At 37.8% G+C, this 12,064-nt stretch overlaps 1 protein-coding gene across 7 annotated transcripts in view; it reads left to right on the top strand.

Annotated features, from left to right (window-relative positions):
* FAM169A (family with sequence similarity 169 member A) overlaps nt 1-12,064 on the top strand; it is a 63,770-nt gene that overhangs the window by 4,476 nt on the left and 47,230 nt on the right. For 2 of the 7 annotated variants that reach the window (XM_025446945.3, XM_025446946.3), the window contains exon 2: nt 8,644-8,737. The exons of 3 other annotated variants lie outside the window; for them this stretch is intronic. The gene's annotated coding sequence lies outside the window, so the exon portion shown is untranslated. Of the gene's footprint in view, nt 1-5,983; nt 8,738-12,064 lie in introns of those variants that run through there. 2 more of the 7 variants (XM_025446949.3, XM_025446944.3) reach the window with 1 other exon arrangement.

Here is a 12,064-nt window from a genome sequence, read left to right as displayed (position 1 = left end):
CTAAGATTTTGTGATTCTAAAATGAGAAAGGAATTGCATAATTGCTGTGTTTAAGATGATTTTCTCCTCACACATCATTTGGCTTTTGATCTGTTGTATATTTAACCCTGAAATGAAAGTTCGAAAGTTGGTATGCTTCATAGGTAGTAGGATATTTCACAGTTCTTTCCAACAATTACTCAGAGTTGAATTTATTATGGAAAAGGTGTCCTGGTTTAAAATAATCAGGGAAAAGCTGATAATTTACTAAAGACATGCTAAAATAATTAGGCTCATTCAGTTTCAGGGCTGGTATATGAGACCTTAAGGTTTATCCTCTCTGGAGGAGGGAACCACTCCCTTAGCCCCACCTATTCTTTGTCTGAGAAGGTTGTGACATCACATATTTTTAAAAAATATATACCATTTGTAGGTACTGCTGGCTCCAGTGAGACATTACTTTTAGCCGACACTAAAGATAGCTTTCCTTTAATTCAGCAGACAACGAGTGTCTGTTGTATGTGAAGGGACACAAAACCAAATAAACCTCCCCTTCATGAAGTTTATAGTTAAGTGAATTTTTGTGGATTATTTTTTTTAAAGATTTTTTTTTAGATTTATTCATTTATGAAAGAGAGAGAGAGAGAGACAGAGAGGCAGGCAGAGACACAGGCAGAGGGAAAGGCAGGCTCCGTGCAGGGAGCCTGATGTGGGACTCGGTCTCCGGTCTCCAGGGTCACCCCTGGGCCAAAGGCAGGCGCTAAACTGCTGAGCCACCTCGGGATCCCCAATTTTTGTGGATTAAAATGTTAAAGATTCCTTCAAGTCTATAAACGTACACAGAGTTTTGCAGCTATGATTTGTGCAGTGGAGAGTGGTCAGCTGCTGAAAGGAACTGAGGGAAGGAAACTAAGAAATAGAATTGAGAGAGGGTCCAGGGAAGGAGAGAAATATGGAAATAGCAGAATCATCAGTTGGGTTTGGTCTATTGTAAGGTCAGGAGGGTGAGGGTGAAAATAATCCACTGAATTTGAGAGTTAAGAGGTCAGGGAGGCTTTAAGAAGAGTACTGTCAGCGTAATGACGAGGGGAGAAGCCAATTGAGGACTGACTAGGAGCTTGACTTTTTGTTATACAACAATTGATGAGGAAATAAACTGTAGTATTAAGTAATTTTATAGTCTAAAATCGCTCTCTCTTTTTTTTTTTAAGATTCTATGTTTACTTATTTGAGAGAGAAAGCACAAGCAAGGGGAGCAGCAGAGGGAGAGGGAGAAGCAGGCTGCCCACGGAGCAGGAAGCCGGACTGGGGCCCCATCCCAGGACCCCGAGATCATGACCTGAGCCAAAGGCAGATGCTTAACCACCCAGGCACCCCTAGTCTGAAATCTTTTACACGTAAATACCAGTGCTTTCAAGTTTGGGTCAGCCCCCAATTAATACCTGATGAACTGACTCTGATTCTTCACTTAACGGTAGTTACTATTCAGAGGCAGTATAATAATCCACAATTCAAGGCAAATAGACATGGATTTGAAACCTGGCTTTGCTGTTTCTAGCTGCCTTTTAAGATGTTTAATCTCTTTGGGCCCCAGTTTTCTCATCTATAAAAGAGTAGTTATAACAGAGTTTATCTTAAAATGTTGGCAGAGTTAAGTGTGATAATGTATCAAAAGGTGAGCTATTAATATTGAGGAAATTAGGATAGTTTTAAGTACCAAGTTCAGTGTTCCTCATGTTTTTCTCCCTTTTGTTACCTTCTCATACCCACCCTGTGTACAATGTAATACTTTGCTTTTCATTTTTAAAATTAATTGTGATCTGCTTGTCAACCAGAGCTTTTGCACTGCATGAAATAAAGTATAAACCCTTTAAACCCTTTGCGGCTTTTGTGGATTCTAGACTAAGAACCTATCTTTTATTTTAGGTTTATTTATTTTTTTAGTGATTTCTACAAAGCATAGGGCTTGAACTCATGATCGTGAGATCAAGAGTTGCACACTCTTCTGACTGAGCCCAGCCAGGTGCCCCAGAACTTGCCTTCTAATTTTTTTTTTTAATTTTTATTTATTTATGATAGTCACAGAGAGAGAGAGAGGCGCAGAGACACAGGCAGAGGGAGAAGCAGGCTCCATGCACCGGGAGCCCGATGTGGGATTCGATCCCGGGTCTCCAGGATCGCGCCCTGGGCCAAAGGCAGGCGCCAAACCGCTGCGCCACCCAGGGATCCCTTACCTTCTAATTTTAAATCTGGTCCTGTTTGTATTATTTATGCTCATGATGGACTATATAGCTAAGTTTAGCAAAAAGCAAGCATGTATTTGAAGTCTTGATATTTGGCTTTGGAAAATAAGATATATCTAAAAGTACTTGAAATTAATTTTAAGGCTGGGGAGACTTTTTTTTCAATGATTTTTAAAATCAGAATTGATTCTTTTTATTTTTATTTTATTATCATTTTTTTACAGATTGGATTCTTTTATTTATGGTCTTTTTTTTAAATTTATTTTTTTATTGATGTTCAATTTGCCAACATATAGAATAACACCCAGTGCTCATCCCATCAAGTGCCCCGCTCAGTGCCCGTCACCCAGTCACCCCCACCCCCGCCCACCTCCCTTTCTACCGCCCCTAGCTCGTATCAAGGCTGGGGAGACTTATTGATAATATATATATATTTATAAAAAAGAAATTGAAGTGATTCTGAGTAAGTTTTGTTTGGAGAATACTTTTTCTATCTGAGCAGCTTCTCAGAATGGCCAAAAAGGGCATAGTTTTATGAAATGATTTATATGGTTTTACAGTTTGATGTGTAAATGACCACTCAGCTAAAATCTGTGCGCTCTTGATGCTCCTCTCCAGAACTCTGACACTGGCTTGGAGACATTCTTGTCTGTGCGTACGTACTTAGGGCCGAGAGATGTTTCTCCTATCTTGAGTTTGCTCTTTGACTAGCTAGTTGGCTGTGTTTTCATGTGGATGTAATTCATTTGTGGGTAGCATTTGTTTTGGAATGGCCCATTCTTTTTGCCCTTGAGATACGTGCAGAATAACTCTCAAGTTTTTATCTGCATATCGACTCTTCACGTATTTGAAGGGCAACTTCCTTGCTTCCTTTACCCAAGGCTTTCCTTCACTAATTTCTCCCAATTCCTGTTCCTCATCTATTGTACCCGTAGTGTCTAGATCCTTTGCCATCCTGGCTGTTTTCCATTGGAGGCATTCCAGTTTTTCAGTGTGATTTTTCTTAAAAAGTTACCCTAGTGGAATCAAAAACTATGGATGCTGTCTGACCCATGAACAGTAAAGGGATGCTTTTCCATCTCTGGATCTGGACAGTCATAACAGTAATAAAGAAGCCCTATTCTAGGGTTATTTTGCTTTAACTTAAAAATTTTGCTCATGGTTCATGTTACAGTCTACTGTCATCTAAAACTTAAGGTCTTATCTCTGTCCTTCAGCAATGAATAACTTAAAAACTGTAATGTAACTTAGTGAATTTCATTTTTTTCTTTAGCTCTGTTTTGTCGTAATTAAAGAAATATTTGGTAGGGATTTTACTTTGACAGTTTTTATGTTTCCCTTTTATTTTACTTTAAATTTTAAAAGGACTTTATTTATTTGAGAGAGAGAGAAAAGAGAATGTGTGGGAGAGAGCAGGAGCAGGTGGGAGAGGGAGAAGCAGGCTCCCCACTGAGCAGGGTGCCCAACCGAGGCTGCATCCCAGGGCCCTGGGATCATGCCCTGAGCTGAAGGCAGACACTCAACCAGTGAGCCACCCAGGTACCTCTTATTTTTGAAATTCTGGAAGGTATTTCATAGCATTTATATTTTCTGATGCCTGATTTTTTTTTTTACTCGTTACTTCCATGTGCCCATTGTGAAATGTGGCTGTACTGACTGCATGACTTGTCCACTATCCTGTTATTCTCAAAGTTTTGCTATTGTTAAGAGTGTTGCTCAGAATATTTTCATGTTTCCTGGAATGTCTCTAGTTGTTTACATGAACAACATGACACATGAAACCATTATTATTTCTCAAGTATTTGAACCCATTTGCATTCTTACCAGTATGTCTAAATAGTCTTATTGATTCACTACCCACACTTAATAGATTCCTTAATTTTTGCTTATCCAGTGGGTACAAAGTGGTATTTAGTTGTGGTCCCAATTTGCATTGTCCTGATTATGAATAAAGCAGAGAATCTTTATAATAATAAAGTTTGCTTTGTATCGTGTAATAACCATTTAAAAATTCTGAAGACAGTGGACCATAGTTATTAGAACAGGCATTAAAGTCTGAAGAAAAGATTTTACAAGATTTAAAATATCTAACTCCTAAGGAGTGACTACACAATATGTTTGATGTATTCAGTGATACTTGTGTGATGAGATACATCCTGGATTATATTGGCCTTTTGTCTTGACCTGGGAATCTGGGCTCCAGGTTAAATCCCTTGGAGACAGATTGCCTAAATATAGAGCCTGCTTGCCACTTACTAGCTGTGTGATTTTGGGCAACTTACTCAACCTGAGTTTCCTTATTGGGAGACTGCGTGTTAAGAATACCTGCCTCAGGATGCCGGGGTGGCTCAGCGGTTGAGCATCTGCCTTTGACTTAGGTTGTGATCTCCGGATCCTGGGATTGAGTCCCGCATCAGGCTCCCTGCAGGGAGCCTGCTTCTCCATCTATGTCTCTGCCTCTCTCTCTCTCTCTCTCTCTCTCTCTGTCTCTCATGAATAAATAAATAAAATCTTAAAAAAATAAAAAAACGAAGAATATCTGCCTTGTAGAATCATTTGAAGGAATCAACGAGATAACGTGTAGGGCATCATACCTGGTGCAAAGCAAATAAGCCATAAAGGGTAATTCTGTTGTCATCATTGGAAATCATGTTTGAGTTTTAAAAAATAATTATAAATGAATTTTTGATACTACTCCTTTGTAAATTAAGACTTCTTTTTCCTATCTTTTTTCTTCAAGTAATCAAGTATAAACACATAAGTTATTAGTTAGAAGACACGGCAAATAATTTGACCCAAATGTATTATACTTCCGTGGAGTTCTGAACGTGACAGTATAGACAGATGAAGAAAGGTCACATGTTAATGTGTTAAGTATATTAAAAGAAGTATGCACAAGGTATTTCTCAGAGTTTCTCAGTTTGTCTCCCTTCAGTTCTGTTAATCCATCCTATGTACAGCTGTGGGACAGATTATCTGAAAGCATATGCTAGAATGTTTCTTTCCTGCTCAAAATCCTTAAATTGCCTCCTGCATCCCAAGTAAACTCCAGCTCTTTAGTATGGTATTCTTGCACTTTTATGTTCTGTCTTCAGTGGATTTTTCTTGCATTCCTACTAGTATTTCTCTTAATATACTTTATGTCTTTTGGTAAATCCAACTGCTTGCCGTTTTCAGCTTGCTTTCTGGCTTCCATTTAGTGTGCTCCATCTTTTTAGAGCGTTTCCCCCTCTGTCCCTGCCTGTTGAAGTTCCAGGTACTGCTTTTCATCTAGCAGCAAAACCTTACATGTATCATCTGCGGCAGTTCTTCCTCCTAGCACCGTGTGATTTGTTTATACAAACTTTTATTCATTCACTCATTCATTTATTTAGTAAATACGTATTGAAGTCAGGTAAGAAGGCTACTACTATTACTTACCTCTTTCTCTGAAGGCTTATTGCCAGTGAGAGATAAGAAAACAAGTTTTCTCAATCTGGGTGAGCAAACCCACCTGTGGTTGCAAGAGATTTGCAAGAACAGGTGTTTGGGGCCATGGATGGAAGTGCAGAGTTGGAGAAGCCTGAAAGGGAAGGAGGTATGGGGAGCCTGCGTTCCGAATCTGTTTTTTTTCCAAGTTGGTATTAATCTCTGCCCATAGTGGCAACCCTTGATTATGTTTCTTAGTTGTGTAGTGAAAATATTCGGCAGTGGGGTGGGTCATGGTGATCGTGAATCAGCAGAATATTTCATAAATCGTATGCCAAAATTAAGCACCAAGTTTTGTTTTGTTTTTGCTATTGTTTTGGGCTAGATGTATTTCCTTTAAAGTGAAAACATCAGACTTTATGGTTCTAAATGAGATAAGCCTCTGTGATACTTTATGTTGAAGATATCTACTACAACATTGCACATATTGTTGAGACTCCTGTTTTTAATAATTGCTTGTGTCCTTGAGTTTTACTGTGCCAAATTCCTGTTAACTTTAATGAAGCACTATAAAATTAGATCTGTTACGGGGTAAAGAAGCCAGGTAAAAGGATTTTGTTTTGAGAGAGACAAAATTTTATGATGTATTCATCTAAATAGTTATTTTGGTTTTGTTTATTTTGTTTTTTTTTCCCCCTGAGTTTGGAAACTGCTTCTGGGAGATTATAAATAGTGTTCAGTAATCTGGGTCATGAAGTACTAGAGTAGCTGGCATCTTCTAGAGGCAAATGTATTCCTTTTTGCACTACAATAGTCAAGTGGAAGCTTCAGTTATAAGCACATTTCTACTTCTTTGCATATGTATCTGAGTAGTTAAGTAGCTCTCTCTAGATCTTGCTCAAAGTGTATAGATAGTAAGATAACAATTTAGCCTTATGGGTTCTGTTTTGCCTTTCCAAGGTAGACCTCCCCCCACCCCATCACATTCTCGCTCCCTTGCTGATTGGAGGCAGGCAGGTAAACTAAATTTTGTCAGTCAGATGCATCCAAGAGAAAGAGCACTTTTTTTAAAAGTATTTATTCATTCATGAGAGACAGGCAGAGGCAGAAGGGGAAGCAGGCTCCCTGTGGGTACCTGATGCGGGACTCAATCCTGGGACTCCTGGGTCATGCCATGAGCCAAAGGCAAATGCTCGACCACTGAGCCACCCGAGATTGTACTTCCTTGTTTAAATGATGTCTTAGATCTAGGACCATCTTCCTGAATATGAAGAGAGAATTAAATTCTTAGAAACTGTGTAAGACTTCTGATAGGTGTAAGCAGTCTTTAACCATTGCAGGACTCCTAAAATGCTCTACTTTTATTTTATTTTATTTATTTTATTTTATTATTTTATTTTATTTTATTTTATTTTATTTTATTTTATTTTATTTTATTATTTTTTAATGCTCTACTTTTAAACATAGAGTTGTGGTAAAAAGAATAGACATCAGAGCCAGACTGCATGGATTCAAATACTAGTTCTGCCACTTTACCAGAATGTATCCTTGAACAAATTAGCTGATTTTGCTTCCTACTTAAAACAAGCAACAGGCATGAACTCCCCTTCTAACTTCCTGCTCTGTTAGCCTTAAATGTATAGGCAGTCCTCACCCACAAGTGATCAAATCTTTTTTCTTTCTCCGAGAACAGGAGAGGGTTTGTGAGAAGCATGGAGCCAACCTGAGATTTAATGGTTGGAGCAGTTTATTCACTAGTTTTATTCTATCATATTCAGAATCTCAGCTCTAACACTGGAGAAGGATAAAGGTAGGGTTTAGGGTCTTTTGTAGAGCAGGAAGAGTAGAAGAATAAAGGGTAAGATAAAGAGATCATTGAGCTAATGGAATACAGGGACTAGGTTAGTTAGGGAAAAAATGATGTTAGAAAAGAGAAAATGGAACAATCAGAGAAGAATCAAAATAAGGTTCAGAAACAGGCTTTTTCTGTAAAAGTTTGAGAGCATTACCAATTATGTTGCCTGGATACCTAACCCATTTTCAGTGTTGGAGAAACAATCAGGAGAGGTAGGATCACGACTTGGATCGGTTGAGATAATTGTTGTTTTTTTTTTTTTCCTAAGAACTCTTTCAGCTCTAAAATGTCCATATTTTAAAAATATTCCTCTCCCCCTAAAGTCTCCAAATGATCATAATAATCTATAAGAATCTTGAAAATTTAGGAAACGAATTTATAAAATACATTCTTTGTTTTTAAGAGTGTAGTTAACATCTTTTTTTTTTTTTTTTAAAGATTTTATTTATCCATGCAGGGAGCCTGACATGGGACTCGATACCCGGTCTCCAGGATCACACCCCGGGCTGCAGGCGGCGCCAAACCGCTGCGCCACCGGGGCTGCCCTGTAGTTGACATCTAATAATTAACCTTTAATAGGGAAAAAATCACAATAATAGGAATTTGTTTTCTCATTCTCATATTTTCTTCCTATGAACATTCATTCTTTCAAATAGTTATATGATTTTTCAGGAGAAAGGAGTGGAATTTTTAAAAGATGTATGGGAAAAAGCAGCTGAGCATCTTAAAATTCTTATGTAAGAGGTATTAGTATTGTGTTTTTATACAAGTTAGTCAGGATTAATGAGCAGAACATTTGCTTAATTTATAAATTAATTTGGACACTTTTTACACTTCATTATTCATTCTGCGCAAATTTTTTGATGAGTTAGTTTGCTTAAGGCAACACTAAGCTCTCTCATTCATGTAGAATCTAGTTAGCCCTTTTGGTTTATCTCATGGGTAGAGCTTAAAGTATTTGACAAAATTTGATCTGACAGCTTTACAGTTATGTAACACAGAACAGAAGCTGAAAAACAAAGAAGAAGAAGTGATTTATCATAGCAACCTATATTTCTCTTTAGAGCTTTACCACTTTTCTCTTGCTAAACTGTGGCAGAACCACCATAAGGCTGGTAGTTTACAGTTGTAAGTTCACCAGTATATTTTTTTTTTTAGAAGCCATTACAAACCTTTAGAGGTGAAAAGGTCCTTAGGATTATCCTGTCCAGTTGCATCACATTACCAATGAGAATACAGAAGCTTAAAGAGGGTAAGTAACTTGCCCAGGGTCACTGACTTAGCTAGTGGTAGAGCTGACCCAAGAACCAGGGTTGTGCATAGAATTCCAATTCCAGTTGCTCTTTCTCGTGTAATATGTGAATAGAATATTTAATAACAAGGGAATTATAGCAATATTTTACAAAAGGAGATGTCACATAACCATGACAAATATGATTTTGCATACTGAGTAAAAATAATTATATTGGAAGGTATATTTAATTGTCTGGATTTCTATTATTTTAGCCTCAGTAGTGGTAAGGACATTCTGTTTCCTCATCAATATACAGGGGATAATAGAAATATCTCACTATATTTTTAATGTGGCCATCTCTTAAAAGTCTGATATATGGTCATTTCTCAGTAAATGTTACCTGCTGCTGTTAACTTACTGGTTTATAATAACTTCTAGTTATTTAATCTTCATTTACTTACTTTTAGGTGATTATTTAGCCAATAAAATTGAGCACTAAGAGCAACTAGTAATAAAAGTAATGGATTTAAGAACAGATTTGCAACTCATAAACATTTTAGAAGGGGGATGTGTGTATGTGTGTGTCTCTGGGCCTTTGGAATTAGAGAAATACTTGCTAATTCTTTTCATTTTAACAACTATGATGCTATAGTTGTTTTTAAACCGTATTCATAAATTACAACTTCTTGGCAACGTTTCTCTTCCCAGTAATGCTCTTTATGCAAATTTCAAAGTTTTTAAATTGTTGGACTGCAGGAAAACAATTGTTTCATTTTGTGTGTGTGTGTGTGTGTGTGTATGTGAATATTCTTTAATAATAAGCCCAGAAGCAATTATTTTTCTGTTTAAAAATGGTCATCTAAATCGATTAAAGAATGAAAGATAATGAATTTCCGTTTTTACACTTTATTATTATTTTTTTTAATTTTTTTTTTTTATTATTTATTTATGATAGTCACACAGAGAGAGAGAGAGAGAGAGAGAGGCAGAGACATAGGCAGAGGGAGAAACAGGCTCCATGTACCAGGAGCCCAATGTGGGATTCGATCCCAGGTCTCCAGGATCGCGCCCTGGGCCAAAGGCAGGCGCTAAACCACTGCGCCACCCAGGGATCCCCGTTTTTACACTTTAATTAATTTAGTCATTTTGTAATTAATTGCCTTTGATTTGTAATAGCACCTTCCTTCTGGTATGCACGCCTATACCTGTAGTGCAATATTTTCTAAAATGTGCTGATATAATACTGGTGATTTAGGTTTTTTTTTTTTTTTTTTTTTTAAGACTTATTTATTTAGTTAGTTTTTGAGACCACAAGCATGAGCAGGGAGGAGGGGCAGAGGGAGAAGCAGACTTCCCGCTGAGCAGGGAGCATGCCCCGGGGCTCAATCCCAGGACCCTGGATCATGACCTGAGCTAGGGGCAGACACTTAAAGGCAGACACTTAACAGACTTGAGCCACCCAGGTACCCCTAGGAGTATTCATATGAACATTTAAATGATGGTAGTTAGAAATTTTAATGCTGACTAGGAAAATGTATAATCTAATGTCACTTTGGTGACTTTATAGTTTAGGGTAAATGTTTCTAAAAAAGTAAACTGGGATTCTGATACCAGCTGCAACATGGATAAACCTTAAAACCATTATGGTAAGTGAAATAAGCCAGACATCAAGGGATAATTGTTGTTGATTCCACTTAAGTTCCTAGAATAGGCAAATTCATAGAGACAGAATAGAATGGTGGTTAGCAGGAGATGGGGGAAGAGGGAATGAGGAATGATTGTTTAGCGGGTACAGAATTTCTGTTTGGGATGGTAAAGAAAAGTCCTGGAAATGGAGACTGATGATGGTGGTACAATAGTATGGATGTGCTTACTGCTAAGAATTGTAAATCTAGAAGTGGTTAAAATGGTAAGTGTTATATGCATGTTTTACCAACTTAAAAAAGAGGAGGGAAGAAAAGAAGATGGAGAGACGTATGTGTGTATTTTTAAAGAAGTGAATTGAGGGGCATTTGACTGGACTGGTTCAATTGGTAGAACATTTGACTCTTGATCTTGGGGTTGTGAGTTCAAAACTTACTTAAAAAAAAAAGAAAATTAAAAAGAGAAGTGACTTGAGAAACATATTAAATAGTGATATAGGCACTTAACACCCTAGGAAAATGTCCATGGTAGTATGCATTATTGAAGCTTGGACAACACCAGGGTAGAGAACTGATCAATGGTTTAGGGAGACCAGCTCCTATTCAGGCTTAATCTGCTGTGGACTAGTGGGTGGGCCTGCATTTCACTCTTACTTGAAGCATATTAGGTAAGAAACCAAGACCTCTCATCTCAGACTGTATACTGCTCTAAAATTATTCTGGGCTCTGCGAAATGGGTTCTTTTTTTTTAAAATTTTTTAAAATTTTTATTTATTTATGATAGTCACAGAGAGAGAGAGAGAGAGAGAGAGGCAGAGACATAGGCAGAGGGAGAAGCAGGCTCCATGCACCGGGAGCCCGACGTGGGATTCAATCCCGGGTCTCCAGGATCGCGCCCTGGGCCAAAGGCGGGCGCCAAACCGCTGCGCCACCCAGGGATCCCCGAAATGGGTTCTTTATTCAGATCACCTACTTTGCCTGTGTAACAGAATTGTCTTCTTTTCAGTAATGTAACAAAAAAAAATGTACTTAAAACATGACATTAGCATTTGAAATCTTTTTACAGTAACAGCAGATGAAAAAGAAAATCGCTTATAAGCTTGTTTCTCTGTCAAGACTATTTTTCCTTCTATGTCCATTTTGTATGATCTAGAATGCCATGTTTTTGTATGATTTTATAATCAACTGTGCTTTTTTTTAAAAAAAGATTTTATTTATTTGACAGAGAATGAGAGTCAACTGTGCTTTTTATAGACCAAGTTTTGTCAGCAGGGTTTAAACATTATGTTTCATCCTATAGATTATGATTACCGTCAGCAAATGAAATTCTTATTATTTAAAAAAACTTAAAATCTTTTTAGGGCACCTGGGTGAGTCGGTTGGACATCCAACTCTTGATTTTGGCTCAGGTCTTGATCTCAGGGTCATGGTATGGCCATGAGTCAGGCTCTGCGCTCAGCGTGGTATCTGCCTGTCCCTCTCCCTCTGCCCCTCCCCCACTTACTCTCTTAAATAAATGAATAAATAAAATCTTAAAAAAAAAAAGATTTTTAAGTAATCTCTTCACCTAAGGTGTAGCTTAAACTCACAACCCCAAGATCAAGAGTCACATGCTTCGCCTCCTGAGCCAGCGGGGTGCCCCAGCAAATGAAAAAAAAAAATTAAGTAGCCTCCACATCCAGTGTAGAGCCCAGCATGGGGC

Source organism: Canis lupus, chromosome 2 (assembly GCF_003254725.2).
Source record: "Canis lupus dingo isolate Sandy chromosome 2, ASM325472v2, whole genome shotgun sequence".
In the NCBI taxonomy this organism is placed as follows: domain Eukaryota; kingdom Metazoa; phylum Chordata; class Mammalia; order Carnivora; family Canidae; genus Canis; species Canis lupus.
The sequence above is the reverse complement of the archived record's forward strand: the minus strand, read 5'-3'. Positions and strand labels throughout refer to the sequence as shown.